Source organism: Trachypithecus francoisi, unplaced genomic scaffold (genome assembly GCF_009764315.1).
Source record: "Trachypithecus francoisi isolate TF-2019V2 unplaced genomic scaffold, Tfra_2.0 Lachesis_group18, whole genome shotgun sequence".
NCBI classification, from domain to species: domain Eukaryota; kingdom Metazoa; phylum Chordata; class Mammalia; order Primates; family Cercopithecidae; genus Trachypithecus; species Trachypithecus francoisi.
In genome coordinates, this window is record NW_022681463.1 from 48,113,215 (window position 1) to 48,133,118 (window position 19,904).

Here is a 19,904-nt window from a genome sequence, read left to right on the forward strand (position 1 = left end):
AGATCCGGCCACTGCACTCCAGCCTGGGCGACAGAGCCTCCGTCTCAAAAAAAAAAAAAAAAAAAAAAAAAACTATATTTTCTGTATCAGAGAAGATAGTTTTTATAATAAGGTGTGTGTATATATATGCATATAAAATACACATGTAATATATTTTCTATGGTAATACATTTCTATAATTGTATGTTACAGCAAAGTGGCTGATGTACTAAATATTAAGCCTAAATCTTTCAGTAGTCAATCCTATGACCTTGAGAAAATTATTCAGCATATATTCTGACAAATACTAAAAATTACTTTATCTGTATTTTGATATCCATTAAATTGTCTTAAAATAGAAAATCTGTATCTGTTTTCATACTCTTTCTTTTCAAAAATAACTGGTTATTTTAAAACTGTCAGGTGACATACATTATAAAAATTACTAGGTAAAGGAAGAGGAGGCATTAAGCATTCTGCCATTTGAAGCTCTTGTTATTTTTATATACAGAAAACCTCCAACAAACGTCAAAACTATATACTGCCTGATGGATCTGGTATATGTTTTGACTGGACATAAGACTAAGAAAAATAATCTTGTTCTAAGATTTAAACACTCACTGATGACATTCTCCCACCCCACTAACAGTTCTATAATTTCAATATGGATAATCTTTCATTAAATAATTAATAAAGATAGACAATTACTATTGCTTATATATAAAAGTAATATTATATAAAAATCTTTTCTCAATCTTGTATTTCCCAAACCTAGCATTACATAGGAAAGAACTATGTTTTAAATTAAGGTCAAGCTATTCTTAATCAGAGTAACAATCCTGATTTACATAATTGTTCCTATAATTTGTACTCATCAAGCACCTACCTAGTGTGATTGCTCTTTCACAAGTTTTATGAAAAGGAAAACGTTACAGCTTTTATTTTAAAGATAAAATTGACAGATATTGTGGTGAATAGTAGAATATTTAACAAATTTGAAATCAGTACAAACTAACATGAGTACATTTTTAATGCTACTAAGTTCTAGTGTATTTATTTGAATGATTTTATAGGCCATACTTATAGTATTTGAGAGTGCTTATTTTTAAAGAACCTTTGTTTCTTGACATAAGCACTCTCAAATATGATGTATGACCTTTTTATTGTGTGTCATGATCAGAAAGCTTGAAAACTGTTTCTAGGAGAATTTGCCTGTGGGAGAAATGGGAAAGAAACGGAATGGTGCATATCAGCTCCAAGAAAAGACAAAGTGAAATCAGTGCTATTTCAGTTTTGACTGCACACTGTAATGCCCTTATGTCCCAAGGAAAAATCTGAACAGAAGTCAGCTAGTGTTCTGAAGGAATTTAGTCAAACTGTAAAAGCTGTTGAACCTAACGCATAAACCAATTTTGATATGTAAAAATAATTGTTGGCCGGGCGCGGTGGCTCAAGCCTGTAATCCCAGCACTTTGGGAGGCCGAGACGGGCGGATCACAAGGTCAGGAGATCGAGACCATCCTGGCTAATACGGTGAAACCCCGTCTCTACTAAAGAATACAAAAAACTAGCCGGGCGACGAGGCGGGCGCCTGTAGTCCCAGCTACTTGGGAGGCGGAGGCAGGAGAATGGCGTGAACCTGGGAGGCGGAGCTTGCAGTGAGCTGAGATCCGGCCACCGCACTCCAGCCTGGGCGACAGAGCCAGACTCCGTCTCAAAAAAAAAAAATAATAATAATAATAATAATTGTTAAATTACTAATTATGAATAAATATATAATAAATATTTATTGAGGGTTTGTAATGTCCCGGGATTTGTGTTAAATTATTTACATTTGTTTATACTTCTCACAAAGATCCTATGTGAGCATTACAGATTTACTAATTTTGCTGTAAGGAAACTTTAGATGTGACTATTCTGGTTGGATTGGCTGAGGATACTGATGTCAGAGACATTAAATAAACTGATCAAGATCACAGCTAAAAAATAGAGAATCCTTGATTAAAACTCATACCCATCTGACTCGTCCATATTGATTTCAGTAAGTAACACAGGTTTTCTTCCAGAAAATTTTTTAACCAGAAAAGTCTCCCTACTCACAGGCCAATCAAACCACTAAACTTGGTTGTTTTTGTTTTTGTTTTTGTTTTTTGTTTTTTGTTTTTTTTTTTCCTGATATTCTGTATTGTATCTCTGGACTCATTGCTAATAGGATGAAACAGAAAATATTTCCCTGTGAAATAGTTTTGTTAAATTCTAATTTTCTTTCTCCAACTCTGCAGTGTTGTAGTTTCAGGACTTTGGGTACAATCTATCAAATCTACTATGAATAAGTGACAACTATCATTCTAACCACACTTACAAATATAACTTGTCAAAAGTAAGACCTGGATAAATTTGGTCACTTTTTAAAGCATAAAGACTGCATTTCAAAACTTTTAACTACCAAGGAAAAGTCAGGGCTCTGGCACATTTCATGTTGTTTTAGATTATGAAATGGATTTGGATTTTAGATAATAAACGTAAAGACATGTCTCTGATTTCTGAAAATCAATCAGACATGGTTTCCACTTAATTACTATTTTCTGCCTTGTTGAGAAGCAGCATTTGGTTATCCTTTATTACAATACTGAGTTCATTAATTTAGCCAATTGCATTTTGATGTCTTTAGACCATGAATGCCTACTCACGACTCTTGGCGGTTGGCCTCACAGTAAATACAACAGTTCTAAAAGCCATGGCTAAGGTCATGGATATTTATTTATTTATTCATTTATTTTCTTAAACTGAAGATGTGCTTCAGTGAGCCTTATCACACAACAGTCGTATTTTAGGTTTGTTATACTTCTTGGCTCACATACACATGTCTTTGAGTATAAGTGAGACCTAAGAACCAGTAATAGAGGTGGCCCTCTATAACAGAGAAAAAACTCTCATACAAAATATCATATGCTATTCTCCTTCTGTTTATGGAAACAAGGGCTTTTATTTCACTTGCTTGCTTCTAAGTTACTATCTACTCACTTCAAACATTTCAGTGGATCACTTAGTTATAGTCTCCTAATCCCTTATTTTCAATTTCTAAATGTGAACATCTCTGAAACATTCATTAAGTTTGAGGTATATTCATTGATAAAAAAACATGGACTAAAAAAAATTCAGTCTGTATTTATATATTCATTGTGAATTCTCAAACATTTTACCACAGAAAAATCAATGTGTCTGAAGAGTGTTGCCTAGACCTCACACACATTATGGTGCACTTATGGTTCATATATAGTTCATTACTATATATGCATATTACCTTTCTAAGATCTGAAAACTTAAGAATTTCAAATGACATCTGGGCCAGAGAGTAAAAAAAAATGGAAGACAGTAACAATTTCTAAATGTATTTTACATTAAATATGAAATATGTGTTTGGTGTTTTAATGCTGAGAATAATTTTGAAAAAAAAGTCCTAAAGCAGCAAACAGAGGTGTTTCTTCAAGAAAGTATTTTCCTTGCTTTCTGAATATCTGTAAAAATGTAGGAATACTAAAATCAGCCAAATAATTTTATTTTAATCATAGCCTAAAAAATAATATGTATGGCATATTAGCTCAAATGTCACTTCTTTGGAAAAGACCTTCCTAGCTATTTGCTCTGCTCAAGGCATAATTCATGCTGTCTTATCTGGGCTCTCATATTTCATGTTTTTCTCTTATAGGACTCACCACTTTGTATGTGAAATATGTGCTTTTGGAACTGTGTGCATCCTCTCTAGTCTAAGAGTGTCTCCATGTCCCAAATGTAGCTATTTTCATGTTTGGAATCTCAGCATCAATGGATTCAATGGCTTAATTACAGGAATATTAAGATGGTTTCTTCAAAATGAACTATATTCATAATATGTAATTTCAAACTACAACCTGACTTTTGAAAAATTAAATATTTTTGTTTCTATACATACATATACATAATTATTCTTGCTGTGTGGCTTACAAAACTAATTTTAGTCAGAGTCTTATGTTTTGCATAGAATTCCAAGAAGAGAGAAGGATGTGGAGCACTGAGAAAAAAAATCTTTGCTATTCACATTATAATCTTATTCTAAAAGCACACCTCTACAGAAAGAGTTTCTGTGAATTGTTAGTTACAAAATATTAAGTGTAAGTCATTAGAAGCAATATTCTAGGATGATACAAAAAAGATAGGTTTACATAAAATAGAAAAAATGTGAAATACCTATCATTGCTTTCATCCTTGTGATTGTAAAACAAAATAATGGTTTGATTATTGTTATTCTCGCTGCCCCTCTTAATACATTAATTTAGATTACATCACTGGTACGCATTAAACCTCAAATAACTTCCAGCAAAAACAGAAAAATAATACATGCTGTTAACTGGTCTCTAAGCGTTTTGTGATGTATGATGATCTTAAAATTTTAAAGAGAGGAAAGCCACTGCTCTTGGAATTGTTTTTTACTTATACTTAATATTATCTGTATTTTTATTTTATTACAATGTAAGAAAATATGATGACGAATATTTTTAGTTAATTGTTATGTAATTTACTGGAGTAGGCATCTTTTATTTTTTTAAGACGGAATCTCGTTCTGTCGCCCAGGCTGGAGTGCAGTGGCATGATCTCGGCTCACTGCAAGCTCCGCCTCCTGGGTTCATGCCATTTTCCTGTCTCAGCCTCCCAGGTAGCTGGGATTACAGGTGTCTGACACCACGCCTGGCTAATTTTTTGTATTTTTAGTAGAGATGGGGTTTCACCATTTTAGCCAGGATGGTCTCGATCTCCGGACATCGTGATCCGCCCACCTCGGCCTCCCAAAGTGCTGAGATTACAGGAGTGAGCCACTGTGCCCGGCAAGGGTAGGCATCTTTAAAAGAATTATTGTGACTTTATATCCCCTCTCTGGAGAATGTTGATATATCACACTTTGAAACTGGAGCAATTTATCCATTTTTATTCATGTATGCTTTTTAAAATTTCATATTGACACCATACTTTTCTGTTTAGCTTGCATTTTGCAGGTAGCAATACTAATTAAGACTTTTTTCTAATGTGTGAGACAGATTTTGTTTTCTATTTGTGCATAGATGGATAATAGAAAAACATTGATTTATATCAGTAATCTTAAAAACTGAGCACAATTAATACTGGGGCATGATGAAAACAGATCATCAATATGGGGCATAACAAGTAAAATAAGTGCAATGGCGATGCTCTTTGTCATTTTGAATATGAAGAATAGTACATACTTCTAGTTCTATTTTGACTTTAAATATATTCATGGAATAGATACTGCTCATCTTTGCCAGTTTAAGTTGGGTAGTGATTTTCCATACTTTCATAATACTGTAAGCATAGTTTTTCATAGCTCTCTTCCTATCACTTGGAATCAAATATTTAATTTGTGTTATTTCTCAGTTCATAGAACTTAGTATAACCTGATCTTTATAGTTGTCATTAAATAACTAGCACATACTTAAGTGTATAATTTGATGATTTCTGGCATATTTCCCTAAAAAGATACTGGCAATTAAGACTATGAATACACTCCTCACTCTCCAGGAGTTTCTGCATGCCTATTTTAAATTTAACTCTTCTTGTAACAGCATCTCCTCAGGCATCCACTGACTTTCATAGACTAGGTTGCATTTTCCAGAAATAATATAAATGGTGTCATACAGTTAAGTACTCTTGTCTGATTCCTTTCCTTCAGCCTAATTATGTTGTGTGTGCATGTTAACATAATTTATTTTTGTTGGTAAGTAGTATTCCACTCAATGGATTTGACAGTTGATCTGTTCTTTCACTGAAGGGCATTTGGTTCTTTTAATTTTCTATTAATTACAAATAAAGTTGCTATGAAGGCTTAGTTAAAATTCTTCATTCAAACATACACTTTGATTTCTCTTTGGCAAATAAATGTGACATCTCTGCATCATATGTTTGGTGTCTGTGCAACTTCTACAGATGTTGCTAAACTGCTTTCCAAAGTTGTAGTACTATTTTATATTTTAATCAACAAGGTATGAGATTTTCAGTTGCTGCAAAACCTTGACAACATTTAGAATGGTATTTTTAACTTTAGCCACTTCAGTAGGTATGTATTAAACATTCATTGTAGTTTAATTTGCATTTCCTGAATGATATTGAATGTCATTGCCTGTGCTTCTTTGCCATTTTTGTGTCTTCTGTGAAGTGTCTGTTCAAATATTTTGCCTACTTTCCTATTTGATAGTTTTTCTTCTTAATATTGTCATAATATCAATATGTTCTTTAATATTCATGATGCAATTTTTTTCTAAATAGAAGCTTGATATTTTCTTATTGTCTGTGGCTTGTCTTTTTAATTTCCTATCAGTGTTACATGAATAGCAAACTTTTCAAATTTTATAAAGTCAAATTTAATTTATATTTTTACTTCATGCTTCTAAATGTAGAAATTATTGTCAAAGTGTAGGTTATCAAAAAATTATTCTGTGTTTTCTTCTAGCAACTGTACAATTTCAACTTATACAGTTAGCTATATGGTCTATTTCAAATTAAGTTATGTATATACTAAGGGTTACACTTCATTATTTATTTAATTTTTACATACAGATAGCAAGTTGTTTCAGTATCATTTGCTGAAAAGGATAACCTTTTGCTACTGAATTGCCATGGAACTTTGATAAACATCATTTGACGCTATACATGGGCCTATAGCTAGTTTCTGTGATCTAATTTATCTTGGTGTGTATTTTTATGCCAATATCATACTTTCCCAATTTATTCAGTTCTAAAATAAATCCTAAAATCTGGTAGCACACATCCTTCAAGTACGGTCTTTTTCAAACTTGTTTTGGCTACTCCGGGTCTTTTGCATTTTTAGATAAACTTGAGTTTGCATTTCCAAATAAAATTCAACAGACGAAAGCCTGCTGGCTTATGAGTGGGGCTGGTTTCAGTATACAGAACAGCTGGAGATAATTGGCATATTAACAACATTGAGCCTTCTAATTTGTAAATATTGTATACCATTCTGTTATTTATGCCTTCTTCAGTTTATCTTGACAATGTTTTGCAGTTTTCAGTTTACAGGTCTGGTGTATCTATCATTTATAAAACTTGTCCCTCATTTATTTATTTATTATAAATTGTATTGCTTTTTTAAAATTTCAGTTTCAAATTGTCTATTTCTAGTATATAGAAATATAACTAACTGGTAGACAATTACGTCACCCTCAAATAAAGACACTTATTTCTCATTTTCAAAGTGGATGTTCTATCTATTGCTTTATTGGACTCATCAGAACCTTCAGTGTTGTGCTTTCTACAAGTGTTTACTATAAGTGTTGAGACCAGATGTTCCTGCCTCATTTTTAATTTAGCAGCAAGGCATTCAAATTCTCACCATTAACTATGACGCTACCTGTAGATTTTTTGAGATGTACTTTATCATTTTGAGGAAGATCTTTTCTATTCTTATTTTGCTGGGAGTTTTTATCAAGACAGGATGTTATATTTTAGACAAATGTATTTTTTAATCCCTTAAGATAATCACATGGTTTTTATTTGTATTTTTATATATGAAGAATATCATTAATTTCTAATTGTTGAACCAATCTTAAATACATAGGATAAATCCTACTTGGTTAGGAGAAATTACTATTTTTATATCTTGTTCAATTTGATTTGTTAAAATATTGTTATGAGAGTTTGTGCCTGTTATGGGCTGAAATGAGCCCTTCCACCCCTAAATGTTATATGTTGACATCTTAACCTCGAGAATGTAATCATATTTGAAAATAAAGTCTCAAAACAGGTAAATAAAGTTAAGTAAGATCACTGAGATTGGGCCTTAATCCAATATGACTGGTGTTTTTATAAGAAGAGATTAAAACACTGATATGCAAAGAAGAAAGACTACGTGAAGACCTAGGGAGAAAATGGCCTTTTACAAACCAAAGACACATGTCTTCAAAGAGACAAAGACCCTGCCAACACCTTGATCTCAGACTTCTAATTTTCAGAACTGTGAGAAAATAAATTCCTGTTGTATATGTCACTCAGTCTGTGGCAAAAACAAGTATTGTAAGGCTTCCCTAATAAACTGCTGCAGTAAATTGTTTGTTTTAGAGTTAGGATGAAGGATATTGGTATATAGTTTTATTTTCTTATAATGTTTTGGTACTAGTTTTTTTTATACGCCTAAAAAGTTACCAGAAATGCAGCAACTTAAAACAACATGCATGTATTACCTCACAATTTCCATAAGTCAGAAGTGAGCATGGCTTAGCTGCATATTCTGCAATCTATAATTGTCAACCATTGTTGATCTTTTATTTGAAGGCTTAAATGGACAAGGGTTCACTTCTGAGGTCATTCAGGTTGTTGGCAAAATTTATTTTCTTGTAGTTGTTAGACACATTACCTTTGTCTTATTCTTTGATAAGAACCAAGTCAGTGGTCCTTTCCACACCCAAAGGGAGAAAATGAAAATCACGAGAACCACCTTAAAGTCTGTTCACCACTATATTTTTTTGGATTTTGGTGTTAGAGTAATCCTGGCCTCACGGAATAAAACCGAAACTGCTTTCTCCTTTAAAACTTTTTTGCAAGCATTTGTATGAAACCAGTGTTAATCTTCCTTAAATGTTTGCCATACTTCATGACTGATGGCATCTCGACCTGATGTTTTTTTATATAATTTTTTGTAGTTACAAAATTCATGTTCCTTAGTGGATCTATTTAGGTTATCTATTTCACAGTGAGTAAGTATAAGCAGTTTGCACATTTAAAAAATACATTCATTTTAACAAATTTGTTTAATGCATTGTTATAATGTTTCTGATTATGAGTTTAGTATCTGTAGTACGTGTAGTAATGTATTCTATCTCATTTCTGATACTGATAATTCATATTGTTGCAAGACTTTCCTTAGTCCAGCTAAAGACAGGGTTTTTGTTCATTCCACTTAGTTAACTCTTGTTTAGCTTGATATTTGTGAACGTTTCATCTCTTCACAAGTCCTGTATATTTTCCTTTATTCCAATGTTACATTCTCCAAAGTTATCAGAAACCTGATACATTCTAAATACATTAGAAATTATATTTGAGATACCTGTCAGAGTTCTATAGCTTATTATAAGCCACCTTTTGCAAAGCATAAATCAAGACAATTGTCTGTGACTAGCAAAATGTTCAGGGTAAAGTGAGAAACACAATTGACAAAGAAGTTTGGTTATCTCCGTGGTTTACAATAACTTAACAAAACAACCTTAATTGCGATTGATAACATATACTCAGGAATTAGAATTTTAGAAATCCCTTACAATTTTGGAACAAATATTAGCATTATTCACAAAAACAGAACCTAAAGAAGATTGAACATAATTCTGGCAATCCTATGTACTTAAACATATCAGATAATCTTTTTTATCTTTCTTTCTGGACATTCCAGGGACCCTTGGAAGTATCCAGAAAGCCAAGTGTCAGAAAAGACAATTTTGTAACTTAAGTTTGATTTGGGGAAGACTTTAAAATATGTTTAAAGCATTTGATGTTATGAAACTGAATTCCAGGTTACCATAAATTATTGATTTTGCCAAACTGATGACTCAGAAGTTTTAAAGAAGCAAAAACCTTTTATAGCCCTTTATAAATGTTGCCAAAGAACAGATTAGTGTTCTAAGAATACCTTGTTGTGTGTTTATTTCAATCGTCAATTGATAGAAAAACCATATAATATCCTTTTAAATTTAGCTAATACGTTCATATAGAGACCCTTGTCTGCAAGATTAATTTCCACAATTCTTCCACCACTTCTTTGAACCTTCAGCCTTTTCCTATCTAATTTAAAACAATCCTTTAATCCTAGGCAAAAGTTTACATTTCCAAACTTTCTTATAACCTTTTACAGCAAAAACAAAAACACACATTTTACAGTTCTTACACATCTTGCATGTAAATATGTTACTCTATTTAATTCTGTGCTAGCCGCAGCCAAGGTTTACCTTCTTAATTAAGGGCGTGGTTAGTTCCATATGTCCCTGGGCCTTACCAGTTGTGAAGTCAGCAAATCAAATACTTTTCAAAACCCAAAAAGCAGTTTGCAACCTCTAAACACTTAGCAAACTTTGCATCTGACTTCCATAGTTTAGTTCATCCATTTACATTTTAATGACACCTGCATTTTACCAATAATCTTTAAGACTGTTTTTATTTCTCAAACATTACAGTCACTTGAAGTGGAAGGTACCACAGCTTTCAACTTCCCTTTAAAAAGATCCAAGCGCTTGTCTTTCTTTAGACCAAATTAATTAGAGCTCTTTTGACTGACTTCAGGCACAGTACACACACAGACAGAAGAAAACCCAGTCCTGGGTGGGGCCCTTTAAGAGACAGGGCTAAGACAATCTACATATATCAAACCAGAAAGAATCTTACTCCCTAAGGCAGGATTGCTAAAGGAAGCCCTGCAAGGGAGTTACAAGTCATGCCCTCAGGATGTAATACAAGATGGAGGCTCGATTTCATAACCAAAACTTTCCAGAGAATACAGTGATAGTTGTTGGCGGTCGCTAGTCTAGTACAACATCTTCTAAAAGAAAATGAAACTTGCAAAAGTTAACTGCCCACGGGGTGGAGAGAAAAGAAAGTTTAAAAATACCTGGGGAAGAACTTCTTACTCCGATGCCACTGATTCGTCCAAGATGGAGATTAGTTCAATTACTGTCCAATGGAGTAGAACCCCTTGGCTTGGGAAGGCGAAGGCGGAGACAGCAAGCTGGCTGTGCCAGGGACCCTTGAGCCACGTGTCCCAGAACCCCCAGCATGGAGCAGGTAAGGCCTGGGAGCTGCTGCTGGTTGGTCGGTCCCCATTAAGGGCCTTTCTCCCAACTCCCAGGAGCGACAGGAGTTGAAGGCATGTTTCCTCTAACCTCAGAAGTCCGAAGATGGAAAGGCTTAGAACCCACAGTTAGGGGTTGTGAGTCCCCACTTCACTCACTACTTCTTGAGCGCCGACGTTGCAGGCCAAAAATGTTGCAGGATTTTCCTTAGTTCGGCTAAGGACAGGGTCCTTGTCCATCCCATGGCCCCAGAAATTCAGGCTTGCAGACAATTTTAATGATGAGTAAGACTCTCAACTAGGCCAGAGTCCCTGCTGGAGTGCTTCCTGCCTAGCCGTGAGAATCCCAGATTCCGCACAGGAAAAGGTGGGGCCGGCTCGTCTCTACTGCAAAGGGCACGAACTTCTGTGTTTCCACCCCAGTGCACATTCCCACTGTGCAGGTTGCTTGGAGATTCTCTGAGGACATGCTCCCACCTGGCTGTCTCAATATCATATGTCTTTTTCATTTTTTTTACTAGTCTGACTAGAAGTGTAAAAATTTTACTAATCTTGTCAAAAATCCCATTTTTTTATTTCATTGTTTTATATAAAATTTGTTTTCAAGTCTATTTTTTCCTTTGTTCATCTTTTTATCATTCCCTGTCTTCTGCTAACTTTGAGTTGCTTTAACCGCTTTATTACAATACAATGACTTTATTCCTGAAAATATTATTTCTGAAACCGTTTAAAATCAGATATTCTTTGACCACTCAGCTGTTACTGGTTTAGAATTATTATATCTTTTGCCATTCTATCACTGTTAAACTATTTGTGGTTTTATATTCAAAGGGTTTTTTTGTGGCCACCGTATAATTGGATATTTATGTTTTATTCCAGTGTAACAAACTCCGACTCTTACAGAAAAGATTAGAAATTTTAAATTTAATTTTATTATTGATAAGTCTGTGGTGAATTTATCCTTGTTAAGCATTCTTTTTATATTTATTCCATCTATCTTAACCACTTTTTTCTCCTTATCTTAGTGCATTATTTACATATGATTCAAGTCTGTCCTGTTTTTATTAAGTATATAAAATATATTTTTCACTTATATAAGAAATCTCCTAACACTTAACATATAGTCCATTTTGGAATACTGTACAACTTTACCCCAGAATCAAACATGTCCATTTTCTCTTGCCTATTCTATGCACTGCTGTTTTATTTATACCTATGTAATAAATAATTTCACAGTACATTGTCATTATGTTTACTTTAGTCAATTATCATTGAAAGTTACATTAAAAAAAAAACAAAAGTATCTTGATTTACCCACATTTTTACCTTTTTCTAATCCTTATATTGGAGATATATTTTTGCTAGAAATGGAATTTTACATTAACTTCACACTCTACCCCCATTTCAGGACTTTAATTGTGTTGTTTCAGTTTCTTGCTCACAGTATTTTCATTACAAGTCTGCTGTAGTTGATAATCTTTTTCCATTATAGGTAATGTAACTTAATTTATCTGGCTGCTTTTTTGTTTGTTTATTTGTTTTGTTTTCTGAGACAGATTTTCCCTCTTGTTGCCCAGGCTGTAGTGCAGTGGCACAATCTCAGCTCACTGCAGCCTCTGCCTCCCAGGTTCAAGGGATTCTCCTAACTCAGTCTCCCAAGTAGCTGGGATTACAGTCTCCTGCCTCTACGCCTGGCTAATTTTTGTATTTTTAGTAGAGATGTAGTTTCACTCTCTGGCTGCTTTTAAAGCTTTCTCTTTTTTTACTTTTTTTTTTTTAATTGAATTATACTGGACATTGGTATAGCCTTCTCTATTTATTTTCATTTGCAATTGTTAATTTCTTAGATACAAAGATTTTTGTTTTTACCACATTTGAAAACATATTTATTCTTCCAATATTTTGTCCCCTTTCCTATTTCAGTGATGATAATTTTAATAAAATAGTGCACTTGAAATTGGACCACAGTTCACTGATGCTTTGCTCTTATTTTCAGTCTTTTCTCTCCTTTCTTGGGCAATTTCTATTGTGTCTTCAAGCTCATTAATCTTCATTTTTGCAGTATTTAATTTCCTTTGATGTGTATTAATCCTATTAAATGTGTATTTCCTGTCATAATTTTTTTTTTATCTTAACAAGTTTGATGTCTTTTATCTACTTAGAGACATCATCAAAACTTAAGTTTGAATTTTTTCTTCTCAATGTATAAATGATTATATCTAACTTTTCTGAACACATAGAATATAGTTTTAAATTAACTCTTTTATTGTCCCTGTTCACTAAATCTATTTTTTTTTTTTGTCATTTCTGGGTTTGTTTCTATTGACATATTTGCATTATCATTACAGATTGTATTTTCTTCTTCTTTGTATTCATAATAAATTTGGGGGGATGCTAGATAGGTGCATTTTACCTTGTTTGTAGCTGGATTTTTTGTATTCTCTCAAATATACTTGAGCTTTATTTCAGGAAGCAGTTATGTGGAATCCATTTTATCCTTTTTAATCTTGCCTCTAGTTATTGCTAGGCAAGACCAGAACAGTCTTTACTGTTAAATTTTACTTTATACAGAGGAAAAGTCCTTCTGAATATTCTACCTGATGCCCGATGTATTTTGAGTTTTCTTTCACTCTGGCTGGTGGGAACATGAAATATGTTTCACCTTCTGCTGTGATTTGAATGTCCCCTCCAAAACTCATGTTCACATTTAATTGCCATTGTAACAGTGTTGGGAGGTGGGACCTTTAAGAGGTGATTAGGTCATGAGAAGTCTGTCCTAATGAACGTATTAATGCCTTTGTAAGGAAAGAGGACTCCTGATAAAAGGATACTTTTGGCCTCATTTCTGTCTCTGTTTCCCATGCTCACTTGCACTTCTGTCATGTTGTGATGCAACAAGAAGGCCCTTTGATCTTAGGTTTTCCAGCCTGGAGAGCGATGAGCCAAATAAATCTATTTTTCTATAAACAACCCAGTTTGTGGTATGTTGTTGCAGCAGCGGAAAGCACTCTAAGACATCTTTTTTTTTTTTTTTTTTTCCCCTAATACTTATTCTGATGTTTCATTTCCAGTGGTTGTTTCCTTGGCTTCAAGTGATTTCCTCTTTACAGGTACTAATCAGGACTCAATTTAAGTAACAAATGAGTCGTGTGCAGATCTCTGGACCTCTCTGTCTTTTAAATTCTTGTCGCATAGTGATGCTTTTTTTTACTTCTCTAGTCTGTTCTGTAAATTCTAACTGACTTAGCTTCCCTGAATTCTGAACTCTGTCCCAACTCAGGGAGCCTTCTGGACTCTGTTGGATTCCCTCTAGGAAGTAACATAGAATAACACTAGGAATTTCTCTTGTTAAGGATCAATGCTAACGATTTTTAATAAAAGAACATAATATACTTTTTTTCTTGTGTTTTCTCATGCTTAAAATGGGAAGGTACATCTAGTAGTTCATGTCATTCCATCATGATCAGCAGTAAATTCAACAGATAATTAATAATTGTTGATGTTTTGAATCATTCCATATTGCAAATGTAAAATAAAGACCTGGAATCGAGAGAGTTCATATAAACCTGATGATTCAGTAAAATTAAACGTAGTATCAGTGTGAGTCCAAAAAATTACTGGAAAGTGACAATCAAGGATAAAACCAACTACAGGGTGAAAAGTTAAAAGCCATAATAAGGCTGTTAGTTCTAACATAGTAAGAAAATAACAGAGTAGAACCAGAGAAAAGTCTACATAAGCAGTAGGTCGGTAGGCAGAACAATGTCAAAGACATGACTTACAAAAAAGAGCATTGCCAGACTCACTTCTTTCCAAAGTCCAACTGAAATGTCAAAGATATATAAAGAAAAAGATATATAATACAAGGTCAAGTATTAAAGCAAAATAACCATGCAAGTTCATGTGAAGCAACAGCACAAAATTGAAAGAGTCAAGACTTTTATATGACACCTGTGGAAGCGAGAATAATTCCAGAGTGACAAATTGTGACAATGTAGATATTATGAACATCTGACTGAGGTGAGACAAAGTGAATAGTGTCAAAAATCTGCAACTGAAAAGTAGCACCTGACTTAATGGGAAATTGATTTGCTTAATTTTAATGTTCATATTCAGTTTTTGCTTTTGTCATGCTTAGATCATTTAAAAAATAATGATATAAAAATAAATAATACATGTGGAAAATAACTGAAAAAAATCACTTTACTTTTATTTTCCATTTATTAGGAAGCAAAATGAGTTACCTAAAATTTGTCATCTGTAAAAATATTCAGCAAATTTCACATCTTTTCACATAATTTTAGTTACTACATTTAACTGAATATGTTTGAATATATGTCATTATTTGTTAGGAACAAAACATGCAATGCATTTCTTTTATTCCATTTACTTTTGCTGATGTGAAATTGCAGAATTAGAACTTATCCTGAAAATGGCAGGGAAATAAAAGTTAGATATGAACCAGTGTGATACATTTTAATAAGAAAGCAAAATTAGTTTAAAATGCTTTAACATTTTCAGTAATTAGGGCTATAGAAGTAAGATCTCAAAGGAAAGTGAATGTTTTGAATGAGACAGGAAAGGAAAGTTTATGGGCACAGAAAATATATAGGCTTTTGTTTTCTTATAACTATTAGGAGTATAACTCTTAGCAAAAGAGCAAAGTATATCTTAATATTTAAATAATTTTGAAATAGTTTTATTTTTATTCTTTTTTTGTGTTTAATCAACACATTTTTATTAATATCCTACTATATGCTATGAATCATGCTGAGTGCTGGGGACATACGGGAACAATTAAAACATCCAGATCAGTCAGGAAGGAGCTCTGGGAACTCAGGCAGGAGGGAGTCCAGTCAAATCCCTCCCAGCTCTCAGGCCACACTTGGTGAATGGGCTTAGTTTGGGTGATTCTCACACTGCCTTACAGTAAGCCAATGAGGTTGCAATGAGCCGAGATTGTGCCACTGCACTCCAGCCTGGTGACAGAGCTAGACTCTGTCTCAAAAAAAAAAAAAAAAAAAAAAAAGAGAGAGAGGTAAAGGCATTGTCATGCTTCACCCAGACACTCCCAGATCCCATTTTCTGTTTATTTGTGCCCCCTCCTCTAACTTTGGAGGGCATTTGCTTCCAACAGTGCATTCCTATGGCTCACTGTGGAGGATTGCTTATGAACTTTTAGAGTGTCTGTCCCATGCCCACAAATGCAGAGAGCTAGAAGTTTCTAGTTGTTTTTGTCCCTGAGATTGTGAAAGTCAGCTCCCTTTACTCAGTGGAAGACAACTCTAAAGCATAAATTTCTGCAGCTAAAGTCACACTGAAACCAGACTCATCTTGTCATTTCATTCTATCCTAACTTCTCTCTTATCCTTAACAGGATTTTCATACTCTTTTACCAGATTCTTGTAATATATCACTTGTACATGAGTCCCTGTCTCAGGATCTGCTTTTGTGGCATTCAGCCTAAGTCAGTAAAAAATTCTAACCACATCATTATTGGTGTAGACCTAAGGAGTTGTTACTAAGCCAGGGCACATTCTCCCCTGGGCAGTGCCCAAGACGATGTTAACATTTTTCTTTTTGCTTCTCCATTGTCCTGTGCTTTAAAGGTGACCTAATCACTGCTATTTAAAAGGGGAAAAAAAAAGGTTTTTTTCTGAAGAAGTTAATAGACTTCATCATTTATAGTCAAGTTTTACTGGTTTGGTAGTCACTCTACACAAATTGAATTTAATCTATTTGCTTTCAACCACATATTACTTTCAAATTTTCTAGATGAGACTCCATAAAATCCTTTAAACAAAGCACAAAAAGTAATGACGTGGATGTAATTTTATATAAATGAGTAATCTTGGCCATTATTACAATTAGAGGTGCTTAATAAGAAAAATTACTACATAGGTAGCAATTAGTGATTTGAGATACTTTAATAAATCTTTAAACTCCTGAGTAATGAAAATATTTCACAAAATATCTTGAAAGATAATATGCTAACTTGAAGATTCATTGGATTGAAAATTCTTGTTTTTGATAAGACTATAAAAAGACTTCTAATAAATCAAGGTGACTTTTAAATTATTGGCCTAGACATTTCTAATAAGTTAGGTACTATTATTCACATTTTTAAAGAGGTAACTGAAACCCAAAAAATTCCAGGTTATTCAAGGTTAAGTGATAATAAAGTAACTAATGAAGTCTTAAGTATATGAATTTGATACCTAAAGTCAATGCTGTTTCAACAGCAGTAAAATTTAAAAATTACTTAAGCAAAAACCTAAGCAACATAGATAAAACTTTTGCTTGTAATGTCCAGATAATTGAGGGAAAAATCAGCATTACATTTTCTTCCAATTATCTGGATAATTTTACATTTGCATCAGGTATGCATCTCAATGTCAGTATCAAGGGCATGTGGCATGGCATATTTTAAAAGCAATACTTATAAGCATTACTTATGTAGTGTATTAAGTATTTATAAGTAATACTTAAGTAAAATATAAATCCAAGTATTCAACTTCAAGGTTGTGAACAAAGGTCTAATATCCAGCACCTAAAAGGAAGTTAAACAAATTTATAAGATAAAAACAAGCAACCTCATTAAAAAATGAGCAAAGGACATGAATAGACACCTTTCAAAATAAGACATCCATACAGCCAACGAACATAAAAAAAAAAAAAAAAAAACTCAGTATCACTGATCATTAGAGAAATGCAAATCGAAAGATACCCACTTCACACCAGTCAGAATGGCTATTATTAAAAAGTCAAAAAATAACAGGTGCTGGTGAGGTTGCGGAGAAAAGGGAATACTTGTACACTGTTGATGGGAGTGTAAAATAGTTAAAACATTGTGGAAGACAGTGTGGCGATTCCTCAAAGACCTAAGGTCAGAAATATCATTCAACCCAGCAATACCATTACTAGGTATATATCCAGAGTGATTGAAATCATTCTACCGTAAAGACACGTGGGATGCAAAGATTCGTTGCAGCACTACTCACAATAGTAAAGACATGGAATCAACCTAAATGTACATCAATGACAGATTGAATAAAGAAAATGTGGTACATATTCAATACAGAATACTATGCAGCCATAAAAACGAATGTGATTATTTCTTTTGTGGGAACATGGATGGAGCTGGAGGCTATCCATGTTCAGCAAACTATTACAGGAACAGTCAAACAAATACCACATGTTCTCACATACAAGTGGAAGCTAAATGATGGGAGCTCAGGAACATTAAAGAAGAAAACAACAGACACTGGGGACTACTTGTGGGTGGAGGGTAGGAAGAGGGAGAGAAGCAGAAAAGATAAAAATTGGGTAGTAGCCTTAATACCTGGGTGATAAAATAATCTGTATAACAAGCCCAAGTTACATGAGTTTACCTATATAACAAACCTTCACATGTACTCCCAAAACTGAAATAAAAGTTTTTTAAAAAAAGAAAATAATTTGCACCATTACAAAGGGATTTTTAAATTCTCTCTCTACTCTGTAGGTTTTCAAAGCAGTAAGGTTATAGTTAGAGTCAAACTCTAGGAGGTCCATCAGTCAATCATTTGTTCACTGAAGTTTCATCAAGAAACTTACCATCTCACTTTTAGGATACAAGCAGGTAAAGTAGCCCTGCTGCTCACATGCCGTACTAAGTAACCAGATTGTTGCTAGTGAGACTTGGTGGTTAGTATCTAGAATATAACTTACTTGATTAGGCATCTACTCCCTTTGTTCTCTTGGTATCTACCATGTATAATGACACATAGTGAATTTCTTTTTGGACATGACAACTCTATTAGATTCCTAGGCCTGCCATAACAAAATACCATATGTAGGGTGACTTAACAGAAATTTATTTTCTCAGAGTTCTGGATGCTAGAAGTCTGAAACCATGGTGTCAGAACGTTTGGTTCTTTCTGAATGTTCAGAATCTGTCCCATCCCTCTCTTACCATCTGGTGATGGTTGCCAATCCCTTCTGTTCCTTGACTTGTAGACACATCGTTCCAATCTTGTCTCCATTTTCACACAATTTTCTTTACTTATGCCTCTTCTCTTCCCCTCTTCTTCTAAAGACAAAAATCATGGATGGTGAATTGGGCTGATATTGGATTAGGGCTCACCCTAATGACCTTTTCTTAATATGATTACACTGCAAAGACTCTATTTCCAAATTAGGTCACATTTACAGATACTGGTGGTTATAACTTCAATATGTTGCTCTAGGGTGCACAATTCAACCCATAATTACAACTTTCAGAGTTCTTCCCATTTGTAAATCAGACATCTTTCTCTTTTTCCTTTTCTGAAAGACACTTCTATCTACACTCCTACACTCCCCCTCCTCGTCAATGGATACTTGTATTATTGTTTTAACAAACTCAGATTTTGCAAAAACAAGAAAACAGTATATAGAAGTAACACATTTAGACAGGTAATGAGGATAAGAAAATAATTTTGAGTTTTTTTTGATAATTTTGTATAAGGGATTATTCTAACTGCCAAGATTATTGAAGTCTTAAAAAAAGACTAAATATTTCCACAAAGAACCTATGATATAGCTGCTAATTTAAGTAAAAATGGAAATTATATGAAATAATAGCTAGGGGAGAAAACAGAGGCATGTAAGCCATACCATGGGGCAGGGAATTGCAAGTTCAAGGAAGAAGGTGACATTTGAGCCAAGTCCGAAGAGATGGGGGAATAATCTTTGTAGATATCTGGAGGAAGTTTAAAGGTCTTGAGGATGGAATGTACCTACAAAGTTTTTGGGATATCAAAGGGGCCAATGTGGATTGAGCAAAGTGAGTTAGAGAGGATATGAGATAAAATAGGAGGTAAACAGTTATCTAGGTAACTGTAACTTGATTTTTTTCTGATTTGGCAGGCCAATAGCAGTCTTTTATCACAGAAGCAATAAATCTTTATTATTTATTTATTCTTTTTTCTTTCTTTCTTTCTTTTTTTTGAGATGGAGTCTTGCTCTGTCACCCAGTGTGAAGTGCAGTGGCACAATCTCAGGTCACTGTAACCTCTGCCTCCCGGGTTCAGCGATTCTCCTGCCTCAGCCTCCCGAGTAGCTAGGA

General features: G+C 33.8%; 1 long non-coding RNA gene across 1 annotated transcript in view; it reads right to left on the reverse strand.

Moving 5' to 3' along the window:
• The window catches only part of LOC117063709, a 138,692-nt gene that overhangs the window by 105,804 nt on the left and 12,984 nt on the right, over nucleotides 1-19,904 (reverse strand). Inside the window, exon 2 of the long non-coding RNA XR_004429043.1 lies at nucleotides 18,771-18,887. This is a non-coding gene — a long non-coding RNA (uncharacterized LOC117063709). The remainder of the gene's footprint in view (nucleotides 1-18,770; nucleotides 18,888-19,904) is intronic.